Here is a 13,696-nt window from a genome sequence, read left to right as displayed (position 1 = left end):
ACACAAGATCTGTTTTGTGGTTAAAGGTAAACCCGCCCCACACCATAACAGAGCCCCTCCAAAACGATCATGCTGTTTGATGGTGCAGGCACTGTGACGTTCCCAAACACGTCTCCAAACTCGAATTCGACCGTCATTATGATCTAGTGTGTACCTGCTCTCGTCACTAAACATGGTGTTTCTCCATTGACGTACGGTTCTTCCACCATGGTTCCGTGCCCACTGCAGTATCAAGCGCTTGTGTTGTACAGTCATGTTGATTCCAACCAATGGACTGCGGCTTTTTAGACCAGCCGATTTAAGACGATTACGCACTGTACGTGAACAAATTCTGACGTTTGTTCTTCGCCTGAATTCCGTATTGATTTTGGAGGATTTGAACTCGTCTCGCAGAGCAATAAGGCGTAGGGTCCGGTCATCCCGTGGGGTGGTTTTCTTTTTCCGTCCCTGACCACGCCTCATTTTGACGTCACCAGTCCCTCTATAGAGATTCCAAAGTCTGGATATCACGCTAACAGACTTGTGAAAAGTTGTTGCACTCTGTCGTAATGAGCTTCCACCATTAACCATGCCAATTGCCTCCCATTTCGGTGCTGTCTCGCCATTTTAACAATGTTTATAACCGTTGTATTTGACAGTGCACATACATGTAACGTGTACATCTAAGTGCATGTAACTTCAGGAGCAAGTAGTGCACGTGCATGGAAAACATTATGGTGAGTGTGAGTGAACTGCTCTTCACGAAAACGATAATACACGGTGCTAAAGTTAGTAAACAGAAATTTTGAGCGAGTGAGTGAGTTAAAATTTAACGTCAAATCGGCAATATCTCAGCCATATCGTGACAAGAACCTTTAAATGAAATATATGCATGTGTTAAAATCTGTCAACAAAGGACAGTAAAACAACTAGAATATCACAATTTCAACTAAAACTAGCATGGAAAGTTAAAATTTATATCACTATTTGGACAGTACAATATAAAAACAGGCCATAGATCGCCAACAACAGAAGGTAGATCACCATACTAGGGACCGTGGGGACTTACAGTACCTCTGCTACCTGCATGGTCCCTTGCTGGATTTACACCATCCCCTCAGCTGCTGGTGATTGTACGAAATGTTAGCCAAAATTAAAAGAACATGAATACTACGATTAAAAACCTTAAGTACCCTCTCAGGAGGACAATAATTTTACAATACTTCAACCCCCTTTGAGGGCACAGCCACCAACAATTCAAGTTACTAATTCAAACTACCAATCATTATAATACATCTATTTACAGAACATACTATCCAAAATCAACCAAGAAATCAATTTCTTTAAAAAAAAAAACTATAATTAGATGAGAATTAACGCTGGTAAAACGATCCTTCATTGTTTTAACTGTATAACACTTATCCCTTGTGATGGAGAATTCAACACAGTCAAGCAGAATATGCTTGACCGTGACTCTCTCATCACCAGGGATACAAAACGGAGGATCCTCCCCTTTTAACAGGTGCACATGAGCATATCTAGTATGGCCAGTACGACATCGTCGTAAAATAACTTCTTCAAATCTGAACTGATAGCGCAAGTAGATGTAACCAATATGCGATTTTATTTCATGTAATTTATGTATACCTACTCGGGTGTCCCACTTCTTCTGCATCAGATCACGGATGTAAATTCTAATGCTAACTTTAGAATCAGAGTATGGAATAAGAAGTGGTGTCACAGATGTGTTGAGTGCTGCCTTGGATGCAAGATCGGCCATTGCGTTACCGGAAATGCTTACGTGGCTGGGTAACCAACAAAAGACGATGTTGTATTGGCCAATTAAAAGTAGATGTTTACAAGACAATTTTTTAATAGCCTGAAGGCAAGAAAGGAAAGAGAGTCGGAATAGATTATATATTGTTTACGTTTAGGGTGTCTTTGAATATATTTAAGAGCTGTTAATATGGCGTTAGCTTCTGCTGCAAAATAGAACTGTTATCTGGTAATCTAGACGATATTGTTCTGGGTCCAATGACAGTGGAACAAGCCACTGCGCCACCATCCTTGGACCCATCTGTAAATAAGGATTTATTATTGCTATCTTTATGTTTCAATTGATTATATTCTTGTGTATACTGTAATTCATTCGTTTCTGATGTTTTAAATGTCGTTAATGTTGGGTCAACTTGTGACCCAACCATTTGCCAAGGAGGAGAAGAAAGAAGACGGAAAGGTGCTATATAATCCAGCTCAATGCCGGAAGCAGAAATAAGTGGTTTTATTCTTAAACCAAGAGGCGATACAAGAGAAGATTTCTTATTGTATAAATCCTCATACAGAGGATTGAAAACACAGTTATATGCACGATTTGACTCATTTGAATATAGTTTTGTTACATACTGTAAAGCTAATTTTATACGTCGCTGCTCACGAGATGGCTCATCTGCCTCGACATACAGGCTGTCAACAGGTGAAGTTCTAAAGGAGCCAAGACAAAGTCTTAGACCTTGATGATGGACTGAATCTAATAGTTTTAAGTTGCTTTTGCAGGCTCCACCGTAGACGACGGAGCCATAATCAAGTTTAGAACGAACGAGTGATCGATATAGACGGAGAAGGGTAGCTTGATCCCCTCCCCATTCAGCATTTGAAACCACTTTCAACAAGTCAAGTGCTTTCAGGCATTTAGTTTCAAGTGACTTAATATGCGGTAAAAACGTTAAATATGAGTCAAAAAGGAGACCCAAGAACTTAGCTTCCTTCACAACTTTAATTGTTGTGCCATCTAGAGATATTTCAGGGTCTTTATGTGGTTTATATCTACTACAAAAATGTATGCAGTTAGTTTTACATTTAGAAAAATGAAAGACACCATTTATTAATCTTGTTTAAACACAACTGTAGTTGCCGTTCAATAGTATGCATATTTTTACCACGACAAGAAATATCAAAATCATCCACAAATAACGACCCATCAATTGAATTGTTTAAAACTTTAGATAAACTGTTGATCTTTATACTAAAAAGTGTGACTGACGAAATACTGCCGTGTGGAACACCCTGATCCTGATTGTAATGCTCAGACAGGGTAGAACCCACGCGGACTTGAAATTGTCTGTTATTTAAAATGTTGCCTATGAATTCAGGCAAACGACCTCGCAAACCGAAATCATGTAAATCTCCCAAAATGCCATACTTCCAGTTTGTGTCATATGCCTTCTCAAGATTAAAAAAGATAGACACAGCATGTTTTTTATTAATCAGCGCGTTTTTCACAAATGATTCTAAACGCACTAAGTGATCGACAGTACTTCTGCTTTTACGGAAACCACATTTTATATCTGTGATAAGGTTATTTGTTTCCAAATACCAAACAAGCCGATTATTTATCATGCGTTCCATGGTCTTGTAAACACAGCTAGTTAATGAAATCGGACGATATATAATTGGATGGATCCGTATGATCACGTCCAGGTTTAGGTATTGGTACTACTATAGCATCACGCCATGAAGAAGGAAATTTCCCGGAAGTCCAAATATCATCAAACATTGATACGAGCGTCTGTAAACAGGATTTTGGTAATTGCTTCAGGAGTTGATAATGTATGTTATCAGCTCCCGTAGCAGTGTCATGAGCTTGATCAATTGCAAGGGCAGTATGGAGTTCATGAATGGAAAACGTTTCATTATAATCTTCCCCATTATCAGAATTGAAATTGATAGTTTTCTTTTCTTCTTGTTTTTGATATTTAGGTATATAATTAGAAGAGGAAGAATGTTTAGCGACAGTTTCGCCCAGTTTATTCGCAATATCTGATTTATCAGTAAGTAATTGATCTCCATGTTTAAGATGATGGACAGTAGATTTAGTACCTTTACCTTTAAATTTCTGGACCATGTTCCATACCTTGGACATGGGTGTCCGAGAATTTATTTTGGATACATAATTTTGCCAAGATTGGCGTTTGTTCTGTTTAAAAGTACGCCGTGCTTTACCATTTGAAATTTAAAATTTATTTAAATTATGCACCATAGGATGGCGACGGAAATAATGTTCTGCTTTTTTCCTTGACTTCCTAGCTTGTTTCCATTCATCGCTGAACCATGGTTTTCTTATGTGTGGAACTGCAGAGGACTTTGGTATAAACTCATCAGCTATGGAATTCAGTTCCTCAGAAAAACAATTAATAGCATCGGGAACGTCAATAAAACGTTCAGGTTTACGTTTCTCCGTACACATTGTTTCATATAAAGCCCAGTTAGCCTTTTTAAAATTCCGCCTTGATGATGGAGGAACATCAGATGGAGTTACAGATTTTAGTATAGTAATAAAATGGTCACTTCCACAGAGGTCATCGTGGACTGACCATTCGAATTCATTTAATAGTTCTGAATTTGTCAATGACAAGTCGAGAGCAGAATAGGTCCCTGTACAAGGGTGTAAATATGTGTTGGAACCATCATTATAAATACATAAATCATTGTCAGAACAAAACTCCACCAACAATTTACCTTTACTGTTTGTAGTTACACTACCCCAAAGTGGGTTGTGCCCATTTAAATCTCCCATTGTAATACAGGGCTTCGGGAGTTGGTCATATAGAGCTTGAAGATCAGTTTTGGCAAACGTCGAAGACGGCGAAATAAAAAGAGAGCATAGCGTAAACGCTACATGTAACGTAATTCTCACTGCAACAGCCTGCATGTTAGTATTAAGTGGAACAGGGCTTTGAATAATGTTCTGTTTGACTAGAATGGATGATCTGCCAGTGGCTCTCTCACCCGGAGGTGAAAAACAATGACATGCATTAAATTGACGAAGGTCAAATGTATATGTTTGTTTTAGATATATCTCTTGGAGACATATTGCTGAAGGTGTAAAATCTTGGACTACTAGCTGTAATTCATGTAAATTAGTCCTCAATCCTCTGCAGTTCCACTGTACAATATTACTGGAATAAACTACCTTTTTGGGGGCACCAATGAAGAGCCACCTCCTCGTGTTGGGTGCTGGGTAACGCTAAGTGCTCTTCTCCCGTGTGGACCCGGGACAGAATGTGTTCAAAGCACCCAATTGCTGGTCGTAAGAGGCGACCGAATTGGGCTACCTGTTTGCCGTGGGTTGCGTCCCGTGTCGGTGGAGGACGGTAGTCTGGTGGTTGAGGGCACTGGGAGCCTGAATCGTGTTCCCTTTGCTCAACACACCACTTCGACCCTTACTTCACCTAGACGGGTGGTAGAATCGGCCCGATTCTATCAATCGGCTGGTCACGCCAAGCCCTGTGTGTATGGCCTATATTTTATTTGTCATTACACGAATTGGATTTGTAAATGTTCACCTTTTGGTCTTGACAAAATTGTTCATATTCGATGTTTATAATTTTGAACTATGAAATTTTGCACTTTGCCTAGAGTCCTATGCCAGAGGGCGGTGGCTCATGGGCCAATCTGGTGGATGCGTTATTTGTAACTCTTCTGCTGGAGTATATCATCCGAGTATCCTTGGTGCTGCAAGTTGGAGACCCACTTGCTTTTAGCATTGTCCTTGTGATACTCCGTGGTGGGTGGGGAGCTCGGATGATGAATTCTAAACTATAAACCATGGCTTATGAAACCCCAAACAAAAAAACTAAACGTCCTCTCTAAATTGACCATGCTGACAACGATCTCAGAATGTCCAAACCAATTGATTACTGGCCTCGATTTGTTGTCATGGAGACAAAGGATTTGACACCATTAAAACTGAACCCGTTTGCTGTGTCTAAGGGTATCCAAGGCATTGCCGGCGAGGTGAAGAATATTAGAAGATTGCGTTCAGGTGCCCTGTTGATTGAGTGTGCCAAGAGACAACAGTCAACTAAGCTTTTGAACACAAAAACGTTTGTTGGCATTTCTGTTAACGTCTCAGCTCACAAGACCCTCAATACGAGCAAGGGAATTGTTAGAGATCGTGAGCGATTGCTGGCTGACATGTCGGAACTAGATATTGTTTCCGAGATGAAGGATCAGGGTGTACTTTATGTAAAACGTTTCTCTACCCGTAAAAATGGCACAACCATCCAAACTAATACTTATCTGTTTTCCTTTTCTCTACCTAATGCACCAAAATCTCTGAAGGCAGGTTATTGTAACCTCAATGTTGAGACATACATTCCTAACCCTCTTAGGTGTTTCAAATGTCAAAAGTTTGGGCACGGTGTAAATACTTGCACATTGTCTGTTGTGTGTGCTCACTGCAGTGAAAAGACACACACAACAGAAGATTGTGACAGTAATGTCAAAAAATGTGCTAACTGCAAAGGGGAACACCCATCATTCTCAAAAGACTGTCCTGTTTGGAAAGAGCACATGGCCATCAATCGAATAAAATTTACACAGAATGTTAGCTTTGCAGACGCAAAGAAACTGGTTCACAGCTCAGAACAAACACAAAGTTATGCTTCCATTGCCGGAACGTCAGCAGCCACCCCTACAGTTACCAAATTGTCTGTAAGTTGTCAGACCAACTTAACATGGATGACAACAGATACTCCTCAACTTATTTCACCTGCCATATCCTCTCAGACAGCAGAGCCACTTCCCAGTACATCCCAAATCCAATCACAGGCATCCTCTGATCACGAACCATCTTCTCAGTCAACAGTTAAGTCTCAACAAATTACTACCAACAAAAGTAAAAAGCCAGATTCCTCGAAAAGGCTCAGTGGCAGAACCCCTAAAGGATCAGAAAACAAAATTCAGTTGTTCAACAAATATGGATCACTTGAAGACATGGACGTGTCTGAAAACGTCCGCTCTAGGGCACACAGCTTGTCGCCCACCAAAAAAGTGCGGGGTAGATCCCCAATAAATCCTCCCAAAAGATAAGTTATCAGAATAATATTATTCAGTGGAATTGCAGAGGACTAAGGACTAATTTTAATGAATTGCAGCTTTTAATCCAGGATTTTACACCGTCAGCAATCTGTCTACAGGAAACATATTTAAAACACACAGATACTCTTGACCTCCGTCATTTCAATGCATATCATTATTTTTCACCTCCGGGTGATAGGGCAAGTGGAGGATCGTCAATCTTGGTACGGCAAAATGTTATACATAGTTCAATAGGGCTTAAAACAAATCTCCAAGCCGTAGCTGTGCGACTTACATTGCAAGTTGCATTTACACTTTGTTCATTGTATATTCCACCTTCATCTACTGTCCAGTCAACTGATCTAAAAGCTCTTTACAATGAACTTCCCAAACCCTGTATAATCATGGGCGATTTAAATGCCCACAACCCACTCTGGGGTGGTACTACTACGAACACCAAAGGTAAATTACTTGAGGATTTTCTTTCAAACAACGATCTCTGCATTTTCAATGACGGGTCACATACATATTTACATCCTGGCACAGGAACATATTCAGCTCTTGATTTATCAGTTACTGACTCTCGTCTTTGCAATGAATTTGAATAGTTGGTTCACGATGACCTGTGTGGGAGCGACCATTTCCCTACAATACTAAAGCCTGTGAGCCCATCTGATGTACCTCCATCATCACGATGGAATTTTAAAAAGGCCAACTGGACTTTATATGAATCTCTCTGTACTGGCAAACTTAAACTTGAACGTTTTATTACTGTTCCTGATGCTATTAAATGTTTTTCAGATGTACTCAATGACATTGCTGACGAGTGTATACCAAAGTCTTCTGCAGTTCCACACATAAGAAAACCATGGTTCAATGATGAGTGCAAACAAGCTAGGAAGGCAAGGAAAAAAGCAGAACATTATTTCCGTCGCCATCCTATGGTGCATAATTTAAATAAATTTTAAATTTTAAATGCTAAAGTGCGACGTACTTTTAAACAGAATAAACGTCAATCTTGGCAAAATTATGTATCCAAAATAAATTCTCGGACACCCATGTCCAAGGTATGGAACATGGTCCGGAAAATTAAAGGTAAAGGTACTAAATCTAGTATCCAACATCTTAAACATGGAGATCAATTACTTACCGAGGAATCTGATATTGCAAATAAACTGGGTGAAAATTTGGCTAAACACTCTTCCTCTTCTAATTACGTGCCTAAATTCCAACAGTATCAAAAACAACAAGAAAAGAAAACTATTAATTTTAATTCAGATAATGGGGAAGATTATAATGAACTATTTTCTATTCATGAACTCCATTCTGCTCTTGATCAAGCTCATGATACTGCTACAGGAGCTGATAACATACATTATCAGCACCTGAAGCACTTACCAGAATCCTGCCTCGAAACTCTTCTAAATATTTTTGATAATATTTGGACATCGGGTAACTTTCCTCCCTCATGGCGTGACGCCATAGTAGTACCAATACCTAAACCTGGACGTGATCATACGGATCCGTCCAATTATAGACCTATTTCACTAACTAGCTGTGTTTGCAAGACCATGGAACGCATGATAAATAATCGACTTGTTTGGTACTTGGAAACCAATAACCTTATAACAGATATACAGTGTGGTTTCCGTAAAAGCAGAAGTACTGTCGATCACTTAGTGCGTTTAGAATCATTTGTAAAAAACGCCCTGATTAATAAACAACACGCTGTGTCTATCTTTTTTGATCTTGAAAAAGCATATGACACAACCTGGAAATATGGCATTCTGAGAGATTTACATGATTTCGGTTTCCGAGGTCGTTTGCCTGAATTCATAGCCAACTTTTTAAATAACAGACAATTTCAAGTCCGTGTGGGTTCTACCCTGTCTGATCCTTACAATCAGGATCAGGGTGTTCCACAAGGCAGTATTTTGTCTGTCACACTTTTTAGTATAAAGATCAACAGTTTATCTAAAGTTTTAAACGATTCAATTGATGGATCGTTATTTGTGGATGATTTTAATATTTCTTGCCGTGGGAAAAATATGCTTACTATTGAACGGCAACTGCAGCTGTGTTTAAACAAAATAATATTTCTTGTCGTGGTAAAAATATGAATACCATAGAGCGGCAGTTGCAGTTGTGCTTAAACAAAATACATAAATGGTGTCTTGAAAACGGCTTTAAGTTTTCTAAATCCAAAACTAATTGTATACATTTTTGTAGAAAATATAAGCCACATAAGGACCCAGAATTATCTTTAGATGGCACTCCCATCAGAGTTGTAAGTTCTTGGGCCTAATCTTTGACTCCCATTTAACATTTCTGCCTCATATTAAGTTCCTTAAAACTAAATGCCTGAAGGCTCTTGACTTGTTGAAAGTTGTTTCCAACTCAAAGTGGGGAGGGGATCAAGCAACCCTCTTACACCTATATCGATCACTCGTCCGTTCAAAACTTGATTATGGCTCCATCGTATATGGTGGAGCCTGCAAAAGCAACCTTAAACTTCTTGATTCTGTCCACCACCAAGGCCTAAGACTTTGTCTTGGGTCCTTCAGAACTCACCTATTGACAGTCTCTACGTTGAGGCTGATGAGCCATCTCTTGAGTAGCGGCGTATAAAGTTAGCTTTACAGTACATTACTAAGTCATACTCTGATGAACCTAATCCTGCCTATAACTCTGTTTTCAATCCCCTTTATAGAGATTTATACAAGATATCTTCGCTTGTCCCCCCTCTAGGACATAGAATTAAACCCTTTGTTTCTTCTGCCGGCATTGAGCTGGAAAACATAGCTCCCTCCCGTCTTCTTTCTTCTCCTCCTTGGCAGATAGTTAGGCCACAAGTCGACCTAACATTAACTTCGTTTAAAAAATCAGAAACGAATGAATTACAATATAAACAAGAATATAATCACTTAAAACATAAATATAGCAATTATAAATCCTTATTTACAGATGGGTCCAAGGACGGTGGCGCAGTGGCTTGTGCCACTGTCATTGGATCCAGAACAATATCTTCTAGATTACCAGACAACAGTTCTATTTTTACAGCTGAAGCTAATGCCATACTTACGGCTCTTAAATATCTTCAAAGACACCCTGAACATAAACACTATATAATCTTTTCAGACTCTCTTTCTTGCCTTCAGGCTATTAAAAATATTTCTTGTAAACATCCACTTTTAACTGAAATAATTGAATTGTATAATGATCTTGCTACTGGCCAATACGACATCGTCTTCTGTTGGTTACCCAGCCACGTGGGCATTTCTGGGAACACATTGGCTGACCTTGCTGCTAAGGCAGCACTAAACAAATCTGTGACACCACTTCTTATTCCATACACTGATTATAAGGCTACCATTAGATCGTATATCCGTGATCTGATGCAGACGAAGTGGGACACCCAAGTGGGCATAAATAAATTACATGCAATAAAACCTTCTGTTGGTTATACCTACTTGGGTTGTCAGTCCAGATTTGAAGAGGTCATCATGCGGCGATGTCGTATTGGCCACACGAGATATACTCATGAATGCCTATTGAAAGGTGAGGATCCTCCGTTCTGCATCCCTTGTGATGAAAAAATCACGGTCAAGCATGTCTTGCTTGACTGTGTCGAATATTCCATCACAAGGGATACCTATTTCAAATCACGAACAATGAAGGATCTTTTTAATATTATAAGTTCTCATTTTATCATTCAGTTTTTAAAAGAATTAGATTCGTTAAATGACTTGTAAATAGATAAATATTTTAGTACTGGAAGTTTAAATTCGTAACTGTGCTTGTTAGTGTCTGTATCCTCGAGGGGGGTTAAAGTACTGTAAAATTATTGTCCTCCTGAGAGGGTACGTAAGCCCACAAACATTCAAAGTCAATTCAAACTGTCCATATTTTTAATCGTAGAATAAGTGTATTTTTAATATATGGCTAGATTTCCTAAATTGCTAACAACCGAAGGGATGATGTAAATCCAGCTAGGGTCCATGCAGGAAGCAAATGTACAGTAAATCCCCATGGTCCGTAGTGTGGTGATCTGCCTTCAGAGGTTGGTGATATATAGCCCGTATTTTATGTTGTATTGTCCAAAAAGTGATATTAGTTTTAACCTTCTACCTTAAATGATAACTGTGATATTCTAGCTATTTTACTGTCCTTTGACGACAGGTTTTTATAGTATATGCACATTTCATTTCAATATCAAACATGTTCTCGTCACGATATGGCTGGAATATTGCCGATGTGACGTTAACTACGTACTCACTCACTCACTCACCTTTTTGGGGGATTTATTGGGGATCTACCTCTTTTGGAGGGCAACATGCTATGTGCCCTAGAATGGACGTTTTCAGAAACGTCCATGTCTTCAAGAGACCCGTATTTATTGAACAATTGAATTTTGTTTTGTGACCCTTTGGGAGCTCTGTCACTTTGTTGTTTTGAAGCATCAGGCTTTGGCTTCGGTTTACTTTTCATCATTTGTTGACTATCAGCTGTCGATTGAGACTTTGAGTGAGACTGAGATGATGATTTGTGATCGGAAGAAGACTTTGAGGTACTAGGAAGTGATTCCTCAGTCTGTGATGATATACCAGAATACAAAAGCTGTGAAGAATCGCAATTTACCAAAGTCAAGGTAGTTTGGCAGCCTGTGGTTGATGTTGTTTTAGAGCTGGACCCCGAAGATGTTTTTGCTACTGTAGCATAACCTTCTGGAAGGTCAGATCTCTTTACCAGTTTTTTGGCCTCAGAAAAAGAGATATTTTAAGTGAATTTTATTTTATTGATCTCCATTTCCTCTTTCTAAATTGGACACTGTTTAGAAAATGAAGAATGGTCGCCTGAGCAATTGGTGCATTTTTTATAATCACTGTCACAATATTCTGTTGTGTGTGTCTTCTCAACACAGTGAGAACACACAACAGACAATGTGCAAGTATTTACACCGTGTCCATATTTCTGGCATTTAAAACACCTCAACGGGTTGGGGATGTAGCCTGCCTTCACTGATTTCGGAGCATTTGGAAATGAGAAAGTAAACAGATACGTATTTGTTTTGATGGTTTCGTTTTTTCTGCAAGTTGAAAAGCGCTTGACATAGAGTACACCTTGATCCTTCATTTCAGATCCTATATCAAGGTCCGACATGTCATCAAACAATCGATCTCTCACGATACCTTTACTTGTATTCAAGGTCTTGTGTGCAGAGACCGTGACCGGAATGCTCACGAAAGATTTAATGTTCATCAGATTTGTTGCTTGCTGCTTTTCCCCACACTCGACTAGCAGGGCACCCGAACGTAAGCGTCTTATGTTCTTCACATCCCCTGAATACGTTTGGATACAGCAAAGGGGTTCAACCTTAAAGGTGTCTTGTCAGGAGTCTCAATCACAATGAAACATGGCCAATACTCAATCGATGCAGACGGTCTATGGTCAGTATCAACAGGGTCAATATCAAGTGGGCGTTTTGTTTTTTTCTTGGAGTTTCATAAGCCATGGTTAGTGTAATATGGTTCATCATCCGAGCTCCCCACACACCACAGAGTATCACAAGGACAATGCTAAAGCAAGCGGGCCTCCAACTTGCAGCACCAAGGATACCCGGATGATATACTCCAGCAGAAGAATTAGAAATAATGAATCTACCAGATTGGCCCATGACATATATATATATATATATATGTCATGGGCCAATCTGGTAGATTCATTATTTCTAATTCTTTATTTCTAATTCTTCTGCTGGAGTATATCATCCGGGTATCCTTGGTGCTGTATATATATATACGCCATGCACAGGGCTTGGCATGACCACCCGACTGGTCGAACCGGGCCCATTCGACCACTCATCTAGGCGAAGTCAGGGCCAAAGTGGTGTATTGAGCAACAGGAACACGTTTGCAAGGCCCTATTGCCCTCAACCACCAGGATCCCTTCCTCAGCTGACACAGGGCCGCAACCCACGGCAAACGGGTTGGTGGACCAAATATCCCCCCGGGTCCACTATGGGGGTGTCGGCGAGCTCTTAGCATTACCCAGCACCCACCACGAGGAGGTGGCTCGCCACGGGTGCCGACAACCCAAGTGTGTGTAACCAATGTATGGTTTTATTTCATGTAATTTGCTGATACCTACTTCAGTGTCCCACCTCTTCTGCATCAGATCACGAATGTAAGACCTAATGATAGCTTTATAATCAGTGTATGGAGTAAGAAGTGGCGTCGCAGATTTGTTGAGTGCTGCTTTTGGAGCATGGTCAACCAGTGTGTTCCCAGAAATGCCTACGTGGCTGGGTAACCAAGAAAAGACGATGTTGTATTGGCCAGCAGCAAGATCATTATAGAATTCAATAATGTCTATTAAAAGTGGATGTTTACAAGAAATATTTTTAATTGCCTGAAGGCAACAAAGAGAGTCTGAACAGATTATATATTGTTTACGTTTAGGGTGTCTTTGAATATATTTGAGAGCTGTTAATATGGCATTAGCTTCTGCAGTAAAAATAGAGCTGTTATCTGGAATTCTAGAAGATATTGTTCTGGATCCAGTGACAAGGGCACAAGCTACTGCACCATCGTTCTTGGAACCATCTGTGAATAAGGGCTTGTAATTGCTATATTTAGTTTTTAATTGATTATATTCTTGTTTATATTGTAATTCGTTAGTTTCTGATTTTTTAAATGTAGTTAGTGTTTGATGTTCATCAGGTCAGTTGATTGCTTTTTACTACATTCAACTAACAGCACGCCCGAACGTAAGCGTCTAATATTTTTCACATCTCCAGCAATTACCTTGAATACCTTTGGAGACAGCAATGGGGTTAAGCTTTAACAGTGTCGTGTCAGGA

This window comes from Haliotis asinina, chromosome 12 (genome assembly GCF_037392515.1).
Source record: "Haliotis asinina isolate JCU_RB_2024 chromosome 12, JCU_Hal_asi_v2, whole genome shotgun sequence".
In the NCBI taxonomy this organism is placed as follows: domain Eukaryota; kingdom Metazoa; phylum Mollusca; class Gastropoda; order Lepetellida; family Haliotidae; genus Haliotis; species Haliotis asinina.
This window is presented reverse-complemented; position numbering follows the sequence as displayed.